This window comes from Nicotiana tabacum, chromosome 4, assembly GCF_000715075.1.
Source record: "Nicotiana tabacum cultivar K326 chromosome 4, ASM71507v2, whole genome shotgun sequence".
NCBI lineage: Eukaryota > Viridiplantae > Streptophyta > Magnoliopsida > Solanales > Solanaceae > Nicotiana > Nicotiana tabacum.
In genome coordinates this window covers 5406401-5424847 of record NC_134083.1, presented here as the reverse complement: position 1 = coordinate 5424847, position 18447 = coordinate 5406401, and the positions used below count along the sequence as shown (strand labels likewise).

At 36.7% G+C, this 18447-nt stretch overlaps 1 pseudogene; it reads right to left on the bottom strand.

Annotated features, from left to right (window-relative positions):
* Positions 1 to 1441: 1441 nt before the first annotated feature.
* LOC107764997 (bifunctional riboflavin kinase/FMN phosphatase-like) lies at positions 1442 to 17225 on the bottom strand (annotated as a pseudogene).
* Positions 17226 to 18447: the final 1222 nt, after the last annotated feature.

Genomic DNA, 18447 nt, shown 5'->3' with positions numbered 1-18447 from the left:
CCGTCATCCAATTATGTGTTTAGCAAGAGTTATAAGGTGAATGTTTCCTACTTCGGAAGAAATAGAGTTCTTCGACGTTCATTGGTATAACTCGTAAATCTACTCTTGTTGTATATTCTATAAGAACATTTTTTTTGGGGGGAAATTCCAGAAATCTTTAGCAGTTGAGTGATCCTCTTTTTTGGTAAATATTGTGAAGTATTCTCTTGAATATTTTCCCAATTATGCTTACTCTCTTTTGTATTCATCTTAGCAACTCTTTTTTTCTTTTTCCATGGAGATAGGTTTGATTAGTCAAACATATTATTCAGTTAATTTTTTTTTTAAACCTTGCACTATCCAATTTCTGATCATAGTGAGTTAATGAGATTTCCTTTAGAGAGTCTCAATTGCAAAATTTCTTGTACCAAAGTCTACTTTGGTAAGTTGTTTACTATCTTTCTTCAGCCATGTCTAAAGAGATAGTATTCCATATTAGATTTATTCCCCTAACTAAAAGATAAGATATTTGAGATCTAGCTTTAATAATGTACATTCCATATAAGATTATTTCCCTAAATAAAAAGAAACGAAGTAAAAATTACCTTATAAGTGACAAAAAGAAAAAAACATTTTATTTACTAGTAAATTTACTAGTAAATGCTTCAGCTGCTCATCAAAGTCACTAAGTAATTACATTTTAGTGTCCAAGGATGAAACTTGCATAGTAGAGACAAAGTAACCTGTATTCAATTTCAATCAAGAAATTGCAGAAGATGTGGCCCAATGAGATAAACCTTAGTCGTACTTTAAGCAGTGACTTATTTAAATGTTTTGCATCCTCTACACATTATAGTGTTGGAGCACCACTCCTTTGCCAAATGATTGACAAGGAAGAAAATCGTTGGCAATATCCAAAGAAGTGAACTTTTGAGCTCATTCACTAAAATCCAAAAAAATAAAATAATTAACCTAAATAGCCGTCCACCTAATTGCCTAAACTAAAAATAGCCGGTGAAGGTATAATATATGCATAATTTGTGCATTATATATATATATATATATATATATATATATATATATATATATGTGTGTGTGTGTGTGTGTGTGTGTGTGTGTAGTCAAAAACTAATAATTATATAGATGGCTAGAAAAAGTAAACAGTGAATATGATCGGCTATTTGTATAAAGAACATCTGCTAATTAAGACAAGGAAATGTCTTTCTTAGGAGGTGTTTAAAAAAATCAAAAATAATATGTACGGAATAGTCGCCTCATGCTATGAAGCTTTGACTGAAATGAAAGATCACAAGGAAATGTCATTTGATGCATAAAAGGAAACAATCTACTATATGCACCAGCTTGCATGCTTACAAATTATTAACAAGTTATATCAACTAAACAACGATACTTCCCAACAGTTTACATGTGTCAAAAAGAAAATAATGCAAATGCCTCAATGTGAAGTCCACTCATTTCTTCGAAATACAAAATCACAACCACAAGTACTTCTGTCATAAGCAGAAATCAAGAAAATTACATTAGTAAGTCTATTTTGTGAACCAAATGGGCTCTTAGATGACACCAGAACTTGAACTTCTCAGTACAAGGATCCAGCAATTCAACCCTTAAGAATCGACAACGCTTAACCCACTTTATAAACACTACTTGGTTAATTTTATTCCGAATAGTTATAAAGTCACTTATTACAAATTTTTGTATATAGCATTTCATGCAATTGATGGAAAGTCTTCTGCTATAATTCTGAATGCACCAGGAAACATGACAAATGCAATCCCAATCAGAAGCAACAATGAATTCCAACAATCTTCAATGATCAATTGTCATGTTGATGCAAAGAGATTTTAAGGCATGGATCGTCCTTGTACTTCAAGTATTGAGGAAGTTTGAGAGCTCTTTCTGCAATCTTTCTGTCCTCGTGAATCTTTGCTATCAAGGCTTCAGGTGATGAAAAGTTGGCCTGTAATATTGCAAATAGCCGGTAATATGAGCAAGTGCTATAAGAAAGAAAAAGGAAAAATAAGAGTAACTAGGCCACGATACCTCCGGCCGTATGTAGCCCACAACAACTAGGTGCAATTCCTCACCATAAAAGTCCTCATTGAAATCATGAAGCAACCATGTCTCCTAAAAAGTAAAGTTGTCTTCAACAAACCAAAAGAAAAATATCAAGAATAAGCAAGAATCATATGTCACGACACACTTACTATAGCCTTCTCCGTGTTATTAAAGTATGGATTCCAACCAATGCTCACTACCATCTTGTACACACCACGAGCTGGTAATCCTGCCCATCCAAAATATACACCCACTGGATGTTCTGAAAGAATGGCTGAATAACCTTCTGGAGACAAATTAGCTGAAAAAATACTTGATACCATAAGAATAGAAAAACACATTGAACAGTTGAGTCATATAAGGCAAGAAAATAATCTCTCAAGCCCCTCCAAGAATTGTAGGTAGTCTAATTCAAATAACACATTGACATAAAATTAGAGTCTCTGATATGAGAGGTTCACAAGAAACTGAAATTCCAATAACAAACTTATGAGAAATTCTAATAGCTACTTCAAGTGAATACAGATAATGAGTCAAGCATTTGGATTAGCCATTCAGTAGAAGGAATAAAGAAGAGTATACATGTGGGGATCCCAAGAACCTTTGAGCCGCGCCCAAATCCCTTGATGACAGGACCACCTATATACCGAGTTTCTAAAGGCAAAGTACCTTCTATCCCTGCATATGCTTCCAGTCAAAAATTGAAAAAAAAATCAAGTACACTTCATACAAGTAAAGAAGTCATAAAGAATTACTATCTTGAAATGCAGGTAATCCCCACTTTTCTAGTTGCAAATCTAGAATAGAAGTGGTCACTTCATCAGCGGAAGTATAAAGATGAGACTGCTTTGCAAGAGATGGTACAGCAACAACTATCAGTCCAGCAGCCTTACCAGCAGTAACACCTAGTCTAACATAGATATCTGGTCGAGTCAACTTTCACTAAGTTATCAGATAAAGAATTTACATCCAATTTAAAACTAACATGGACTTCAGAGAGAAAAGGGCCATATTTCACTGTTGAAAATGAAAAAGCGATGACAAGGAATTTTAAACTTCATTATCCATGAAATAAAAAATAAATCTAATAACTATAAATATTATAAATTATGATCAGAAGTTAGTAACTAACGTTATTCAGTCAACTATGTTGATATCCATCTTAATATGTGCAAATTTGAGCTGAGCATGACAAACTCAAACAAACCCCTCAATGTCTTCTAAGGAGAAAAACCAGCTCACTTATACCCTTTTTTTCTTCCTTCTTTTGACCAGTAGTTAGATTTTCTAACGTGCTCCTAAGCTTCTGAAAGGATATATAGCTACATAATCTTTGAAGATAAAAACTCACATTGAATCTTCTATGACAAGAAAGCTGGATGGATCCATGTTGAATCTTTTAGCTGCTTCAAGAAATCTTCCAGAAGAAGATATACAAGAGTTAATTCAACATCTATAATACTAGGTAATGAAATGAGGAGAACAAAGATAAACAATTCATCCAATTTTATATTTCCGGAGATGGCTTTCCAGCTTTCACTTCATCTCCTCCAACAATAGCTGAGAATGATTCATTCCATCCTGAAAATAATAAAGAATATCCCAATCAAAGCCCCAAGCATAAATGTTATTTTACATGCTGGAATGGCACGAAATACCTCTCTAACCATATGTTAAAACCCTACCTAGATGATGAAAAATTTTGGTCTCTATGTTAGACCTAGAAGAATTTGAAGCCAATGCCATGGGTACACCATGACCTCTCAAATGGTTAATCAACCGATTGGCTCCTGGAAGAGCTTTGATATTGTGCCACCTATATCAAATTGGTTAACAAAGTTTTATAAGAACTTTGGACTGGAAAGTATCTGCAGAATTCAATAGACATACAAGTTCCACGGCTATACAGGAAGATCTCGCAAGCAATCATAAGATGATAATGAGAGTTTTACTAGCTCAAAGAAAAGAATGAACACCAATCCAACATTGTTTTCACTCTCAGCAAGAGCCAATAAAATCACGTTCCTCAAACTAACAAGACCATAGATGAGTTGTTTACCCTTATTCTTCCTGGGGGGGGGGGGGGGGGGGGGGGGGGAAAAAACAAAAAAAAAAAAACAGAAGAACAAAAGAAAAAGGAAAAACTTCGCTCCATTTAAATTAAAAATCAACAAGTTCAATGTACAAGAAACACATATGATAGCGAATAAACAAAATGTAGTCACTTCTTTTTCTTTTTTTAAAAGTTAATGTAGTTTTATTCTTCCGTTACTCTTTTTTCCTTCGATTCTTTTGCTAATCTTCTTTTGCTAATCAAAAAATAAATAAATATCACCAAAAGCGGAAAAAAAAAAAAGATAAAAAGAAAGAACATGTATATTTGCATTTTCTAAATTGGAGAACAAATTGGTTCCCCTTTTAGCAATTCTCCACAATTTAATTACCAACTTGTACCTACTTAATTTTCAAATAAGGGTTTTGAACAAAACAAACACCCCAAAACTGTGTTCTCTAGTCCCTTTTCCTCTACTAACTAATTTGCAATCTATCATCCATGCTCCAACTATAAAGGAGTATAAAGTTTTACTTTGCAACATTCATCCTTTAACATCCATTAATAGGATTTAAGGAAAAGAGTCTGCCTATTAATATTTTAATGTGAATAATCCTCCAATAGTCTATTCAATTTCAGCTTGTAGCAATCAATAAACAGAAAATAAATGAAACCATGTATGCAAGTTTCTTACAGGTAAGAGAGAATTGGGTAAAATTGTGAAAGAAATTCATCTGTTGATAATGGGAGCCCATAATCTTCGACAACTGCAGCTGCAGCTTCTGTAGGAATTTTTCCGACTATTTTAGGAGCTTCTCTCCTATCCCATTGCTTTCCATACTTAACTAAGAAAGCCTTTAAGATCTCACTCACAACAACATCTGTCAACACAAAGAGGTCAAATTAAAACAAGAAAACTGGAGGCTAATAAGAAACGCAAATGCACACAGGGAAGACATTTGCAATATACAGTTTGATACTATGCATCTGTTAACTCTATAACAGCAAGGTATTTCTGTCGCACAAGAGGGACTTCACAATTATATATCATTATCTTTGAGAGTCAGAGTGCATCTCAAATTATGCATAGCAGTTCCAAATAGCTGCTGGCACACTAAGCATAAAGGGATCTCATATTAAGCATATTCTCAAACAAGATAATTTGATAAAAGAACTTCAAAACAATAAAAAACTTTTACTACAATCTACAGTTAGAATAAAGATTACAACAGTCAAAGATAGTGAAATAGTGAATATTTTTTTCCAAAATTTCAAAGTATCCAGTCATTTCATATTGCAATTGAACAATGTAAAAATTGGAAGGAAATGAAAGGAACTCTGGCTTATGATTTTGAATGAGTAGAAGTTCATAGTTATCAAGAACAAATGCCATGAATGATCTAGGAGAATGGCCAAGAATATAATTTTAGAAGTGTAAAGTCAATATTCTCAACAAAAAAATACGATTCTCAAAAAAAGTGTCAAGTCAAACAAGATTAGCACTACCAACATGTATTAAGAAGTATACCATCCAAATCAAGGATGATACCAGAAACTAGCTTCTTCAAAGTTCGTTCAACAGATATGGGGAGCAATATCTACCACGCAGAAACAGAAATATGTTCACATTATGTAAATATGAGATATACTCGCACATTAATAAAGCTAAATACATGAATTTTAATCTTGAAGTCAAATGTAAACATAAATCAATAAAAAAACATTCGTGTATCATGATTGCATCAGAAGTAACGCTACTATTACTTGGAATTCATTTTAAGTTTCCTGGTCACCATCAAAACTGTGTAAGTCCATAATGGGCACGAGGCATATAAGCATTCAATATTAGAACGAAATATATATCAACTTTCCATCCCACATACAAAAAGAATCATGTCAAAGTAATAAACATAGATACCTGTGTAAACTATGAACTCATTCTGACACCATATTGCTCATCCCCAACTAGGGATGTCAAAGGGACAGGTCGAATAAAATTTGGACTGGTTAAAATAAATTTTGGTAGAACAAAGTTAAGATCCAACGCACCCAAAGTTTACTCGAGTCAATAAGGGTTGGTTAATTTGGACCAAATAAAAGGGCATAACCCAATCCAACCCAACCCAACCAACGCAGAAGTCTTAGGTATACTAAGCTCAGATTTATAAAACTTCAATGTAATAGTCTTCGATTTGGCTCAAAAATATTCAGCTTGCTGACAAAAATTACTCCTTCAAAGGTGCAAATAAACTATAAACCTGACATAAGATTATCAACTTTTGCTAAGACATATTCACAAATAATTTGTCTTTCTGTATGACTAAGAATAGAGAAAATCGTATTCATCAGATAGAAGCTGCTCCCTGAAATTAAGAAACAGTTAAATGCTGAAAGTTCGGGTCTTTTCTAATTTTGAGTATCACCAAGAACGAGTTGTGTCATGTGTGATTACTCTACCAAGTAAAAAAGCAAATGGAAAATTTTGAACATAATCAACCAATAAAGTATCAAATTCACCTAACTATGCAACTGTAGTCCGCCTTCTTCTTTACCAAAAAATCTATACAAAAAAATTTTCCAGCTTTTTTCAATAACCTCGAGCTATCCCAAGGGAAATTGTTCTGATACAAAAATACGGTTCTGTGCAGAAACCACTCAATAGCTAACAGAAACCTCATGGGTTCACCAAAAGCTTACTAAAAACAAAGATTCGCCCTTATCTGAGCCACATCCCAATTAAAGCTAGTAATCGAAACGAAATGTGAAATTAGATCCTTGAAGTGAAAAACAATAATAATTCCAGAAGACGAAAAGGAAGGGGGAAGAGAGCAAATATGAATTAAGACTTAAGAGAGAAATTTCATTGAAACAAATCGTCAAATATATGATATACGCATCGATAAATGTAAAAGGCAAAATCGAAATGAGGAGTAAAAAGGAAAACCTGAGAATTGAGTATAAACTTAGACAAGGCCGTTTAAAAGAATTCAATAAGAACGAATGTCTTATTTGTCAATTAAGTGAGTTTTTTTTTTTGTTTGGTATGAGAAATTTAACGCCAGTTTTATCAGAATGGTGCATGCCTTCCCCTTTAGTGAAATTCAATGTCATAATGGTGCATGCCAATAAGTGAAGTTTGGACACGTCACACAATTACATTACATCTAAGGTGTCAAATTTGACACCTTTAGTAAAATCCCAACCATTCAAAAATATCCTGGCTGCTTCACTTTCGCATAGGAAACACCTAGAGTATATGATTCAAACAGAAAATTAGTTGCAATCACAAAAAACTGCAAGTGCCTTCCCATTTTAATTTGTACCCTAACAGTACATTTACAAAAAACAAAACTATATTTCTTACTATCACTATCAATGAAATGTAGTAAGTAAATTTTTTACTCACCGGATATTGCTATAATCCAACTTCACAGTTGATTATTAAAGTATGTTAGATAAAGCGCTGAAATACGGAGAAATGGAGACTGAGAAGCCGAAGTTTGTCCTTTGGATTGGCTGCCATCGCCTTCAATGTCTTCCAATTTTTGGACCGTTTCTTCCAATTTGGGCCTACAGAGGCCCATGAGTCACTGGTGCTACGGATTATGCACTGCTGGCGGTTTGAATATTGGGAAAAATTCTACTCATTTTCAAACTATTTACTCATTAGTACTCATTTTCTCCCATTTACAATGATATTCATTAAAATAATTATTCTATATACCTATTTTAATCCCAACTTCCATATTCTCATAATATAACACTTGATCCTTAATTTTTGCTTCTTTTTTTCTCCTTTTCTTTTTTTTCTTTCTTCGTTCTCCCTCTCTAATTTCTTTCAAATCTTTTTTTTTCTTCGTAATCTGATTTAATTCACCTTTTTGCTCCTTTTTTAACAATAAAAAGATAACTAATATAGAGGGTGGTTGGATTGGCTTTTAAGCTGGCCAAATCAGATTTTAAACTCTTTTTAGTTTTTTCAGTGTTTGCAAAGTTAAAAGGTGATTAAAATAAGTTTAAAACTGTTTAAAGCAAGTCAAAGGCAATAAGTTAGGTGATTTTTGGCTTAAAAGCTATTTTTGCTGAAAATCCACTTTTTTTAAGCCAATCCAAACGGGCTCATAGTAAATCTTCGTTTACTATTTCTTTCTTTTTCTATATACTTGACAGGATATATCTTCTTTTATTGTTATTTTTTTCTCTATATTAATTACCAGAAAATAACTTATAAAATATACCCTTTTTATTAGGGAAAGGGTCTAAAATTTCCCCTCTACTAAACTATATTGTTTACTTCTGCCACCCGTTATACTATTTATCAATTCTAGTCCCTACCGTAAATGAACTTAAAATATTTGCCCCTATCCCTAATGGATCTACACCGTGGTAGTTGACCCGCTCCATTTTTTCCATGTCAGCTGCCAAGTCACACGACCAAATGCCACCTCACCATCCTCGTCCCCTACCATTTCTTCTCTTCTTCTCATTTCTTGTTTTTTTTCTTTTCTTCTCACCAAATACTCACCTACTAGGAAACCACTATTGGTCGGTGACAAATTGCTAGAAACACACTTGAAATATAGATTTAGGCCATAAAACATCAGATCCGAGCGTAGGTGACCAAAACGCTATCGCGAGAAAATATTTTCTTCGCTGAAAATATTTTGCCTCGACGAAAAATACGGATGCCGGGCACCATTAGAACATGAAAGATGATTTATGATAAAAACCAAGGCCAAAGCCAAAGTAAAAATAGAGCTTCGCTTCCAACCAAGAAGGTAAAACCTCAGAAGATTACCAGTTGCATTGTTGAGTTTTGAGCTTCAAGTGTGCTCAAAATCGGATTGCAGCCGTTTTGGTTTGGATTAATTTTGAAAACAAAATCAAAAATCCATTTCGGATTTTCAAGTTCACGGATCTGAAAATTTAATGGATGTTCAGTGATTTATTATTTAAATCTTGTAGAAATCATTTATTTGTATTAGACTCGGAGCCTAACACTTATTTTATCAAGATTTAAGAGAAGAAAACTTGAAACCTTCATTTCTAGATAGTGAGAAAAGTTGAAGAACTCGTCAAGTTCTTCGAAATCTGGAAAAGTTGTTGTGAAAAACAAAATATAAGAATCAATAGTTGTTGTTTTGGGAAATATGAAGTTGCTTGAATCCGATTTGGGATTATTTGGTTGTAATGGTGGTTGGAGCCTTGGAGGTGATAGTGACTTTGAGTGGGGGTGGAAGAAGAAATGGTAGGGGAAGAGATGGTGAGGTGGAATTTAGTCGTGTGACTAGGCAGCTGACATGAAGAAAATGGAATGGATCAGTTGCCACGGTGTATATCCCGTTAGGGATAGGGGCAAATATTTTAAGTTCATTAATGCTAGGGGCTATAATGGACAAATAGTATAATGGGTGGCAGAAGTAAACAATATAGTATAGTAAATATAACGACCAGGCCGGTCGGTTTGAGAGTTATAGCCCCGATCTCCTATTAATTTCTTCCCCTGTATCTATTTCTACTATTATGACTTGCCGGGAGGTTTCGTTTTGGTTTTTGGAGTGTTTTGGGACATTTAGTCCCTAAACAACCGCTTAAGTCTTAGGATTTAGACCGTAGTCAGAACTGTATGAAGACGACTCCGGAATGGAGTTCTGTCGATTCCGTTAGTTCCGTTGGGTGATTTTTGGCTTAGGGGCTTATCCGGATTGTATTTTGGAGGTATGTAGCTTATTTAGGCATGAAATGGCGAAAGTCGAATTTTTTGAGATTCTAACCTGTAGTGGACTTTTTGATATCGGAGTCGGAATCCGATTACGGAAGTTGGAGTAGGTCTGTAATGTTTATTATGACTTGTGTGCAAAATATGGGTTCAATCGGACCTGGTTTGATGGGTTTTGGCATCGGTTGTCGAATTTGAAAGTTTCAAGCTCTTTAAGTTTGAATTTGAGGGTGATTCGTGATTTTAGCGTTGTTTGATGTAATTTGAGGGATCGACTAAGTTCATGTGATGTTTTAGGACTTGTTGGTATATTTAGTTGAGATCCCGGGGTCTCGGGTGAGTTTCGGGTGCTTAACGGAACGAGATTTGGACCTAAGCCATTGTAGAAGTTTCAGGCATCTGGTGTTTTCGCACCTGCGGTAGGGAGACCGCAGGTGAGGGCTCGCAAATGCGAAGAAGCAAGCAAAGAAGCAGAAATGGAGGAGTTTCCAGGGATCACAGGTGCGAGGTGAATACCGCATCTGCGATGCCCGCATATGCGCTAGAATATTCAAAGAACCGGTCAAGGACCGCAGAAGCGGGAATGTTTCCGCAGGTGAGCACGCGCAAGTGCGGCCACCCTATCGCAGATGCGGGACTTGAGGACTTAAGTAATTTTCGCACCTGTGATGGTTTTCCCGCTGTCACAACCCCAAATTCCCTCCGTAGGATGTCGTGATGGCACCTAGTCTCTAAGACTAGGTAAGCCTATCAATGCGGAATAATAATAAATATCTGAAATAAATAAACTACAATTCAAACAATTTCAACTCCCAAAACCCGATAGAAATAAGTCACAAGCTTCTAAGAATTTATTCTCAATGTCTCTATATGTCAAAGTCTAGATAAAATATAAGGAAGCAATATAAAATGATAGAAGGGGACTCCGGAGTCTGCGGACGCTGGCAGATATACCTCGAAGTCTCCGTGCGCAGGTAACTCAATGACGTCTAGGCTGGTAAAATGTACCTGGATCTGTACAAAAAGATGTGCAGAAGTGTAGTATGAGTACACCACAACGGTACCCAGTAAGTGCCAAGCCTAACCTCGGTAGAGTAGTGATGAGGTCAGGTGAGGCCCTACTGGAATATAATAATGGCATGGTAAAATATTTATTAATGTAGTAAAATAAAATGACATTGAAAATGAATCAAATAGTATGTCACATTTAATGACACCAAATAATTGCAAATAATATCTCGTGGAAATCAAAACAGAATTTTCTTCAACTTTATGAAAATCACAATAATAATCAAAGGCAACTACGGCCATAAATCAATATCAACAAGGGCACTCCCGAGGTACCGCCTCGTAGTCCCAAATCATAAATAAATTCACAATATCTCATTTTCTTATATCACCGCGGGAGCCTTCATAATTTATTTAAAGAAAATATTTTTTCCGAAATAGCATCCCGCGTTTTAGCCACCCTTATCACACCGCATGACTTCTAGTAGTTCCCCTACTAGCCACGCGTATCAAGCCACCCTTATCTCACCGCATGCGTTTCAACACCCAGACCTTATACCACCGCATGCGTATCAATATCACAATATATCATAATTTGCACCTCAAGTGCTCAAATAATTTAACTTGCCAAAATAATTCAACAACAATATTTTTCCACAATAAAGAGCTCACGGCTCATGCCAAAATAAATCATCAATAATAGTTTGCCACAATAAAGAGCTCACAGCTTATGCCAAAATAATTCATCAATAATATTCTTCCACAATAAAGAGCTCACGGCTCCCTCACAATGAGTATAAAAATATTCAGGAGTAAATAATTTAGGAAAATAATATTTCAAAATCTTTACTACGTTGCTTCAATATCAAGTTTAAAAATGTCAAATACTTCATATTAATAATATTTAATTTAAAGAAAATCAACCTTCAAATAATGCACAGAATAAAAGAAACCAAGTTTCAACTAAACAGGTAAAATAATTAGTAAGAAAAGATCAAATAAATTTGAAGTATATATCTCACATCAATGATGAAGAATATAACAAGATAAAATAATTTAATAAATGCGCAACAGTGATCTACACAATTTAAAAATATAATCTTTCGCAATTTAACCCGTGTACACACTCGTCACCTCGTGCACATGACTTTCAACACATTTCAATAATCACATCAATACCAATCCTAGGGAAAATTTCCCCCACACAAGGTTAGACAAGTCACTTACCTCGACTTGCTCCAATTTAACCAAGTATTATGCTTTTTCCTCGAATTTTCGACTCCGATCGACTCGTATCTAGTCATAATTAATTCAATACAGTCAACAAAAATTATAGTAATCACTTTCATAAGAAAATATTACATTTTCATTAAAATCCGAAATTAGCTCAAAATTTGCCCGTAGGGCCCACAGCTCGGAATCCTGCGAAACTTATAAAATCCGACAACCCATTCAATTACGAGTCCATCCATACCAATTTTACCAAAATCCGATAACAACTCGACCTCCAAATCTTAAATTTTCGTTTTTGGAAGATTTTGCAAAAATCTTGATTTCTTCCATTTAAATCCGAAATAAATGATGAATATGACCATGGATTTATGAAATATAATCACATTGGATATAGAACACTTACCCAAGTTGAAGTCTTGAAGAAATCCTCAAAATCGCCCAAGAACCGTGCTCCAAAACTCCAAAACAAAATGAAGGAAATGACCATTTTTGGTCCTTAAGTTTCTGCCCAAAAATACTATTCCGGTCGCTAAAAGTCCAATCCCATTGCTAAAAGTGTCACATCTGGTCGCTAAAGATGCACGCCAGGACTATTTACACCAACAGTTTTATTTCACTAAAAAGGCTCTAACTCCATCATACGAACTCAGAATTCGACGATTCTTGTTCCTATGAGTCACAAATAAAACTACGAACCTATTCGTTTAATCGAAACTCAATTCGGAGCTCATTTGCTCAATGTGATACCAATTTTGCTCGTTAAACAATTAACTCATATTTTGCGCTTAAAACTCAATCGCGACTTGATGAAATTAGACCAAACTTTCCAGATCACTCCTATAATTCATTATCAAAATGTCGAAAGTCTCGAAATCAACTTTCGATCTCTAGAACTAAAAATGAACTTTTGGATCATTACATGCTTATGTTGAAAACATCAAACTCTTCCTCGACAGCCTGTAGTTTATCAATCATAACTTCCTGTACTCAACTCCAACTGCCAAACGGTTTAAAGTTCTACAAACTAGATACAAAGTACTACAACTTTCATGTTTTTCTCATCGCCCAACTCCTTATAGATTGCGAGATATAAGCTCCCAAAGTCAGCCCTGTGCAGCAAAAATTTCTGGCGATGCACACTGCTGTAGCAAAAATCTGCAGTAGCAGCTTCAGTCAATCGATCATAACATTTTGTATAAATGTCTGAATCATAAATGGTTTATCATTCTAGAAACTAGAATCAAAGTGCTACAACTTTTATGTTTTAAAAATGTTCAGATTCCTTATAGATTTCGAGGTATAAGCTTCCAAAGTCAGCTCTGCGATTGCACCGGTTGCTGTCCAAAAACAGCTTCTGCAGCAGAAAATTCCAGCAGCTCCTTTTTGTCCGAAATTCATTCCGTTAACCTTCCGAAATCCACCCGAGGCCCTCGGTACCTTAACCAAATATACCAACATGTCCCAAAATACAATATGAACTTAGTTGAGGCTTCAAACCATGCGAAACAGCGCAAAAATTACGAATCGCGCATCGAATCGAATTATGAGTTTTCAAATCTTCCAACTTCTATATTTTACGCCGAAACATATCAAATCAATTCCGATTGACCTTAAATTTTGCACACAAGTCATAAATGACATAATGGATTTATAAAAAATTTCAGAATCGGATTTCGACCCCGATATCAAAAAGCCAACCACTCGGTCAAACTTCCCAAAAATTTAACTTTCGGCATTTCAAGCCTAATTCTACTACGGACTTCCAAATAAGATTCCGATCACGCTCCTAAGTCCAAAATCACCATACGGAGCTGTTGGAATCATCAAAATTCTATTCCGGGGTCGTTTGTACATAATTTGACATCCGGTCTCTATTTAAACTTAAACTTTTAATTTTTCATCAAAATTTCATATCTCTGGCTAGGGACCTCGGAATTTGATTCCGCGCATACACCTAAGTCCCAAATCACGATACAGACCTACCAAAATTGTCAAAACATTGATCCGAGTCTGTTTGCTCAAAATGTTGACCAAAGTCAACTCAGTTGAGTTTTAAAGCTCTAATTCACATTTTAATCCATTTTTCACCTGAAAACTTTTCCGAATTTTTTTTTACGGACTGCACACTCAAGTCGAGTAATGGTAAATAGTGCTTAGATCACATAATTAATCATTAAATTTAAAGATGACATTTTGGGTCATCACATTCTCCACCTCTAAAACAAACGTTCGTCCTCGAACGGAGTTAGAAAAAGTACCTGAGCTGGTGAATAAGTGTGGATAACAGCTGCATAAATCATTCTCGACCTCCCAAGTCGCCTCCTCGACCGGATGACCCCTCCACTGAACCTTTACAGAAGCAATGTTCTTTGACCTCAGCTTTCGAACCTGCCTATCTAAAATAGCCACTGGTTCCTCAACATAAGATAGATCCTTGTCCAACTGAACCGAACTGAAGTCTAACACATGAGACGGATCGCCGTGATATTTTCGAAGCATAGAAACATGGAATACCGGATGACCGGCAAGGAGACTAGGTGGTAGTGCAAGTTTGTAAGCCACCTCTCCAACTCTCTCAAGAATCTCAAAAGGCCCAATATACCTAGGGCTCAAATTGCCCTTCTTTCCGAACCTCATCACACCCTTCATAGGCGAAACCCGGAGCAATACCCGCTCACCAACCATGAATGCAACATCACGAACCTTCCGATCCGCATAACTCTTCTGTCTAGATTGGGCTGTACGAAGTCGATCCTGAATCAACTTAACCTTTTCCAAGGCATCCTGAATCAAGTCTGTACCCAAAAGTCTAGCCTCGCTTGGTTCGAACAAACCCAATGGAGACCGGAACCGCCTACCATACAAGGCCTCATACGGAGCCATCTGGATGCTTGACTGGTAACTGTTGTTGTAAGCAAACTCCGCAAGTGGTAAGAACTGATCCCAAGAACCTATCACACATGCACGAAGCATATCCTCTAGTATTTGAATAGTGCGTTCGGACTGCCTGTCCGTCTGAGGGTAAAATGTTGTACTCAACTCCACACGAGTACCTAACCCTCTATGTAAAGCCCTCCAAAACCGTGAGGCAAACTGTGTACCCCGGTCAGAGATGATGTATATCGGTACACCGTGAAGTCTGACAATCTCGCGAATATATACCTGAGCCAGCTGCTCTGAAGAGTAAGTAGTAATCACAGGAATAAAATGAGCTGACTTAGTCAATCTATCCACAATCACCCAAACTGCATTGAACTTCCTCCGAGTCCGTAGGAGCCCAACAGCGAAATCCGTAGTGATCTGCTCCCATTTCCATTCTGGAATTTCCAACTTCTGAAGCAATTCACCCGGTCGTTGATGCTCATATTTCACCTGCTGACAATATAGGCACCGAGCTACATATTTCATTATGTATTTCTTCATCCGCCTCCACCAATAGTGTTGTCTCAAGTCTTGCTACATCTTCGCAGCACCCGAATGTATGGAGTACCGCAAACTGTGAGCCTCCCGGAGAATCAATTCACGAAAACCATTTATATTTGGCACACATAGCCTGCCCTACATCCGTAATACATCTTCATCTCCAATAGTGACTTCCTTGGTATTGCCGTGCTGAATTGTGTCCTTAAGGACAAGTAGATGGGGGTCATCATACTGACATTCCCTGATGCGATCATAAAGAGAAGACTGAGAAACCACACAAGCCAAAACTCAACTCGGCTCGAAAATATCCAAACTGACAAACTGGTTGGCCAAGGCCTGAACATCCAAGGCCAAAGGCCTCTCTGCTACCGGTAAATATGCTAAGCTGCCTAAACTCTCCGCCTTACGACTCAAGGCATCGGCCACCACATTGGCCTTCCCAGGATGATAGAGAATGGTGATATCATAATCCTTAAGCAACTCCAACCACCTCTGCTGCCGCAAATTAAGATCATTATGTTTAAATAGATGTTATAGACTTCGGTGATCGGTGTAGACCTCACAATGGACACCGTACAAATAATGCCGCCAAATTTTTAAGGCATGAACAATAGTTGCTAACTCCACGTCATGTACATGATAATTCTTCTCATGCACTTTTAACTGTCTGGACGCGTAGGCAATCACCCTACCGTCTTGCATCAACATCGCGCCGAGACCAATACGCGACGCGTCACAATACACAGTATAAGACCTTGAATATGTAACTAATACCAACGCTTGTGTCGGAGTCAAAGTGATCTTGAGCTTCTGAAAGCTTAACTCACACTCGTCTGACCCTGTAAATGAGGCACCCTCTTGGATCAATTTGGTCTTAATAGTTGTTCATAATCAATTACAGAATCGTCATTTAACCTCATGTTAACAAAAATCTTGTTGCAAACCTTCACAATATTGATAACTAGATGCGAGGCATGAAGACTTCATAATTATTTACTCGAATTAACGAGTCACATTTAATGCCACCTAGGCGGGCACCTATCTCGTAGGTTAAAAATTAATAATTACAACACGAATTTGACAACTATGCCCAAAGAATTTCATATAAGAATTTTCAAATAAGCCTAACATGCATGACTCCATATTAGTACTATAGTACAAATTTAATTTCACAAGGGAGAACTTAAACACAAGAATTTTTCTCATAAGGATCTCGTCCTTATACAACTTCCACCGCAGCTCGTAGCCCGGTTTAAACATATCAATTTACATAAAAATATGAGGATCTCGTCCTCAGTTCTGAATCACAAGTAATATGCATATCGTGCCAATTGAAAATTTCTATTTTCTCCTTTTAAATAATTTCGGTTACACCAAATCACAACACATAATGAACCTCACACCGGTAGGGCATATAATTCACAATTTGCAATTAATTATTCGGAATTTACATAAAAATTTACCGAAATGAGTAACAGAAAGCCACATTTAGCCTCGCATCTCTTATTAGTGACCAACACGAAATGATAGGCATAGTTATCTCCATAAAATCTCCCAACAGGGGTAAACACATAAGTAGATTATAGAATTATGAAGCTCACTCATAAGTAGAGCACAATAGGAAGACTCGTTTCGATATTGAGAACCGAATCAACTTAAGGAAATTATTCCTTTATATTAAATCGAGGTCGTACCTGTAACGATACCATCTGATGTAGCAACCTCCGCCATACCGTAAAACAAATATATCAACGGCTGGGTTTCCACCTCTAGGACGCCTTTTACTCATATGTCCTTCACCCCTAACTGGTCGTGTGGGTGGTGTAGTAACTGCAATGGGGTACGTAGCCTGAGTGCTTTGATGAAATAAGTCTCTCCTAAGTTTTTGACAATTTTTCTCATGATGTGCCTAGTATCACCGTATTCATAACAACTCCTTTGCGGGTTAGGCTGCTCATATTGAGTCTGTGCCAGATAACTGGAATAACCATTGTAGGAACTCATGTCGGTGGTGCATTAAAAGAACTTACTGGAGCACCCCGAGTAATCCGATGTGCATACTGGGCTGGACGATTGCCTGAGCCAAGTGGGCGGTGTTGCATTGGCTGGTCTGCCCTCTTCATAGGCTTACCACGAACAATGGTGGAGAATTATCTCTCCCAAGGCAAATTTCTTCTTTTGTTATGCTGACTCAACACTGTTGAGCTGACCCATTTCTTAACATACTCTTTGATTCTTCTTTGGGGTAACCCTTACCCCTATTTATACACAACGATCACAAAAGTAGAGCTCCATACAGACAAATCTTGGCACGAACCACATAGTCCAGAATCTCATCAACAACTATACTTACTCCGAAGCACTCCAAAATCTGCAACAGTGATGTCCACGCTGAGTAGACTTTCTACAAATTTAGAGTTGTTTCTATAACTCCTTTGCTATTGAAGTATAGGATTATTAAGGAGGCGGACATACCGCAAGTCCCAACCTTATCCTCTACAAAATCTCAGGTCTTAAACTTGTGTAAATTTTAGGGAACCTTTCAGTACCACATATCTACATTTCAGGCCAAAACTGATATAATACATGACCCCGCAATCCACCCATTGGTAGTGGTCTCCCCCTACTCAGCGCGAAGTCATAGGTCACAACGTTCGATAATCCACAATAATAATCTTCACATCTTGTATAAATCAACCAGACGCCAATGTCCGTTGCACCCCGCACATGATTCACTAGGTGATCTCTCAATACGCCCACATCTTCAGTCGGAACCACACGTTAAGGAAATGTTTGAGCATCTCTGGCTCCCTCGTAGTCCATCTTCAGCATCACGAACTGTCGACACACAACTGATATTGAGTGTGCAATGTCATACACGAGTGGATACAAAGGAATATGAGATATATGTTTCACGCTAAATCAATACCGCACGATAAGGAATCAAGGAAGT